General features: G+C 45.7%; 1 pseudogene; it reads right to left on the reverse strand.

Moving 5' to 3' along the window:
• Positions 1-2,351: 2,351 nt before the first annotated feature.
• On the reverse strand, positions 2,352-2,792 carry LOC132577676 (small ribosomal subunit protein uS10-like; annotated as a pseudogene).
• Between the last annotated feature and the right edge of the window lie 2,423 nt (positions 2,793-5,215).

Genomic DNA, 5,215 nt, shown 5'->3' on the forward strand with positions numbered 1-5,215 from the left:
GAACACTTTCCCTATGAAGAAAGGTTGAAACGCTTGGGACTCTTTAGCTTGGAGAAACGTCGACTGCGGGGTGACATGATAGAGGTTTACAAGATAATGCATGGGATGGAGAAAGTAGAGAAAGAAGTCCTTTTCTCCCTTTCTCACAATACAAGAACTCGTGGGCATTCGATGAAATTGCTGAGCAGACAGGTTAAAACGGATAAAAGGAAGTCCTTCTTCACCCAAAGGGCGATTAACATGTGGAATTCACTGCCACAGGAGTTGGTGGCGGCCACAAGCATAGCCAGCTTCAAGAGGGGTTTAGATAAAAATATGGAGCAGAGGTCCATCAGTGGCTATTAGCCACAGTGTGTGTGTATATATAATTTTTTTTTTTTTTTTGCCACTGTGTGACACCGAGTGTTGGACTGGATGGGCCATTGGCCTGATCTAACATGGCTTCTCTTATGTTCTTATGAGGTGGCTATTACCTTCGGCACCGACAATCTCGCTTAACTAATATAATGGAAATCTGAAGCTTGCCATCTTCGATTTTTAATATGTATGGAAATGTTTTTATGTGCTTAATTTTAATATGTTTGTAAATGGCTGATGTTTTAAGCTGCTGTTAGCCGCCCTGAGCCTGTTGGGGGAGGGCGGGATATAAAAGTGATAAATAAAATAAAATAAGTCTGGGGTGTCACGCTCATTTGTTATGAGGGCCGGATCTGACATAAATTAGACTTTGTTGGGCCAGGCCATATGTGTACCTATTTAAGATTAGATAGCAGAGATATAAACTTAATAAAGGACACAGACAAAATGCAATTAAAGATTTTTTGAAAAAAACTCCTAAAAACATGCTTAAAACATTAACACTCCTTGGTCTTTGTATTTCTCCCATAGGATCCAGGGAACTGGGCAAAGGAAGCTCTGATTCTTTCCTGCCTTCTCCAGGGGACCAGGAGGGGGAGGAACCTCAGCCAGTAGAAGGAAGAGAGGCTTGGCTCAGTAGCTCGTCTGTGTGATTGTGAGAGCCTGGCAAAGCAAACTCTTCCTTCCTCCCCCTTCCCAAGGGAGGAGCTTCAGTCAATGGAGAAAATAGAGCTTTACTCTGTAGCTCCTGTGCAATTGAGCAAGCCTGGCAAAGCAAGCTGTTACACAAAAGGAAGCAAGAAAGGGAGATGGAAGCAGATGACAGCCAGTTGCTTCGGGGCCTGATAGGAGCCATCCGGGTGCCTGATTTAGATGTTTGACATTCCTGGTCTAAGTATTCTGTTTTGGCAATAATACCCGCTGATCCACTTGGCTTGACATTTTCAAGGACAACTCCTACAAGAGCTATGGGTGACCCAAGGCCATTCCAGCAGCTGCAAGTGGAGGAGTGGGGAATCAAACCCGGTTCCCACCACACCAAAATAAAATGCACAATTTTCCCAAGTCCGTGGAAAAAGTATCTTCCACAACACCGGTTCCTGGTGTCAAAAAGGTTGGGGAATGCTGTGCTACCTGACAGATCCTGTGCAAGATAGAGACACCAAACTCAGAAGGTAGGCAGAGGAGCATCCCAAGGAGGTTTCCTGAGAGTTTGGAATTTCTAGCTTCCTTGGAGTTTGTTCTATACACTCCTGAATCACCTGAACCTGTGCCTGTCAAGATAACCAAGGTTCAGGACTTTATAGAATGGATTTGTGCAAGCCAGAGGCGTCAACGTTGCAGGGGACATCACCTGGATGCTCCTCTGCATGCTCCTCCAAATTGTTGCTTTGAAGTTTTGTAAATATTTTTAAAGGCAAGTAAAAGTTTAACTTGTTATTGAAACAGACGGTGGATGACAAGTGGGAGAGGGTGCATGCGGGCGCACCCCGAGCATGGGCACCTGCCTTGTGTCGAGCCACCAGAGGGAGCAGTCAAGCATCTGGCAGGATACTCCCCTCCAGGAAGGGGAGGGATAGTGGCTCAGTGGTAGAGCATCTGCTTGGTAAGCAGAAGGTTCCAGGTTCAATCCCTGGCATCTCCAAGTAAAAAGGATCCAGGTCAGTAGGCATGAAAAACCTCAGCTTGAGACCCTGGAGAGCTGCTGCCAGTCTGAGTAGACAATACTGACTTTGATGGACCCAGGGTCCGATTCAGTAGAAGGAAGCATCATAAGGGGAGGAACGGTGGCTCAGTGGTAGAGCATCCGCTTGGTAAGCACAAGGTCCCAGGTTCAATCCCCGGCATCTCCAACTAAAAAGGTAAGTAGGCATGCAAAACCTCAGCTTGAGACCCTGGAGAGCTGCTGCCAGTCTGAGTAGACAATACTGACTTTGATGGACCCAGGGTCTGATTCAGTAGAAGTCAGTTTCATACGTTCATATGATCAGATGACAACCATTTAGGCATCAGCAACAGTAAATTCAACTTCTACACCAGGCTCAATACGGATAGAAGTTATCTGCTTGACAATCTGTGTTGGACTGTGCAAATTGATTAGACGCTTATGAATATGCATCTGGAAATGATCCCAAGTCATGGAACTTTCACCGCATCATGTTTTCTGTGTAGTGATTCACAGAGTCTTGGAAGGCATGCAGACAGATCCTTTCACTTTTAGGGGTTTTTTTTTCCTTTTACGCCTTTGATCTGAGTCGACTTTTTCAAGTGATTTCTCATTACGACGTGTCAACTTGGTGAGTTGCCACTTCATGTTCTACAGGTGCTTTGCCAGTATCTTTAAATGCCATGGCCTCCTTGAAGCCTTCCTGACCAACGTTTTGCTGGCCGAAGCGAGCGAGGCACAAGGGAAGGCGGTGAGTCAGAATAGCGTGACACCATCCCGACACGAGCGCATGCAGAAAAAGAGAGGTTTTGCAAACATCTCGATTGCGCTGAGACAGTCTGTCTAGAAACGAATCCCCTCATGAACTGGCATGAAGCTCCACAAGGTCAACGTTCGTGCCAAGCGCTCTCCTACGAACGTGACTTTGTGAACCATGAACAAGGCAGAATTTGTGACAAATGTTGCTTTGTGGCTTGCTTTGTGCCCTTCCCTAAATATGGCTTAGCACATAGGGACCAACATGTAGGACATTGTGTCAAGTAACGTTGCATCATGAGCTTGATGTCAAACCTAAGGTATGGAAGGTGTTATGTCTTGCATTTAAGTCTTGTTGTACAACACAGCGAACGCTACAGAGGCGACCAGTGGAAACCCACTGGTCCCCGGATGTAGCTCACTAATACGCTCCGCCAATCAAGATTGGGAAGTGGCGGGAAGTTTAACTAGCCAGGATTGGACCTGGCCAGATGGAGGGTTGTTCTGGGGCATGTATATAATCGGGACCCGGCCCGCGTTTCTCCCTCTTGTGATGTACTCGCCAATAAAGTATGTTGCCTTCAACACGTCTCGTCACTCAGTACATTACAGAAGGAGTGAGCCCTGATAGCGGAATGTAAGTTTTTGGGGCATTAATGAATTCAGGGCAGCAACACAAATATTTGGGGTTTATAAGAGGCAAACAAGATGCCCTCTGCATCAGCATTCTGGAAAAAGTCTTCACACATCTATGTGTGTGGCGTGTGATTCTTTACATCCATATCTCCTGCTTTTGTTGTTGTTCAATTGCACAGGCAAGTCCGATTCTTTGCGACCCCAAGTCATGCCAGGCCCTCCTGTCCTCTACCACCCTCCGAAGTCCGTTCATATTCATGTTGGCTATATCAGTAAGTAACGTTGTCCAGCCATCTCATCTTTTGCCGTCCCCTTCTTCTTTTGCCTTCTGTCTTTCCCAGCATCAGAATCTTCTCCGGGGAGTGCTCCCTTCTCATTGGGTGGCCAAAGTATCTGAGCTTCAGCTTCAGCATCTGACCTTCCAGGGAACAGTCTGGGTTGATTTCCCTTAGGACTGACTGGTTTGATCTTCTTGCAGTCCAAGGAACTCTCAAAAGTCTTCTCCAGCACCACAGCTCGAAAGCATCTATTCTTCTGCACTGGGCCTTCCTTATGATCCAACACTCACAGCCATGCATTACTATTGGGAATACCATCGCCTTGGCTTTATGGACTTTTTTTGGCAGGGTGATGTCTCTACTTTTTATTATAACTCCTACTACCGCACTAGAATTCTAAGAAGGAGGTTTCATTAGTGGCTGATTCATTTCATTTCTTCAAAGAAGTCTACGTAACACGTAGGCTGTTAGACAAAATAATATAAAAATAATTGAAACCTTCTTCCTTGGAGGTTTTTAAACAGAGGCTAGATGGCCATCTGACAGCAATGCTGATCCTGTGAATTTAGGGGGAGATATTTGTGAACTTCCTGCATTGTGCAAGGGGTTGGACTAGATGATTTGGGGGTCCCTTCCTACTCTATGATTCTATGAAACACATGAGAAAAAGGAAATTTAATGGCTGATTGGTTTTGTCATAGTTCAGTCAGGAATATCTCAATTTCTGAAAATATATGTCTAGTTTTAGACTGCTGAAGGACCCAGAGTACGGCGTGAAGACCCATGATCCAGCACCATTGCTAGTCTTAGGCAGTGATCACACAAACTTCATAATGTACATTCAGTCTGCTTTCAATGCACTTTCCAATTGGATTTTGCCAGCTCACACAGTTTGCCAGTTCACGCAGTAAAATCCAGTTGGAAATTGCACCGAAAGCGCATTATTTAGTGTGTATGATCATAGCCTTAATGTGATAAGTGTTTGGTCAAGTAGGGGCAGGGAGCACTGGGGGCACAGACGTGGTGGGGCAGTGGTATCACCCTTGTGACAATGTCACTTCTGGCAAAATAAATAAATAAACAAAACCCATAGAAAATGGGTCTCAAAACTTTTTTTCGATTTTTAGCCCGCCCTTCCCATAGAACAGGCTCAGGGCAGGTTACGTCATAAAACAGTCAACAGCAAAAACAGTAAAAGACCAATTGAAAATATATAAAATCTAAAATTACAAAGACTAAGATGGCAGATTCCGCCTCACAGACGTGACCTGTTGTCCAGGTTCAGCAGTTCATGTACTGCTGGGATGGAATGAGGGGCGGAGGCTGGTAACAAGTGACGCCCACTGAAAGCCTGGCGAAAGAGCTCTGTTTTACAGGCACTGTGGAACTGAAGCAGATCCCACAGGGCCCAGATCTCCAGGGGGAGCTCATTCCACCAGGCAGGGGCCAAGGCTGAAAAGGCCCTGGCCATCGTCGAGGCCCGATAGACATCTCTGGGACTGGGTATTACCAAAAGTTGTTG

Source organism: Heteronotia binoei, chromosome 9 (assembly GCF_032191835.1).
Source record: "Heteronotia binoei isolate CCM8104 ecotype False Entrance Well chromosome 9, APGP_CSIRO_Hbin_v1, whole genome shotgun sequence".
In the NCBI taxonomy this organism is placed as follows: Eukaryota; Metazoa; Chordata; class Lepidosauria; order Squamata; family Gekkonidae; genus Heteronotia; species Heteronotia binoei.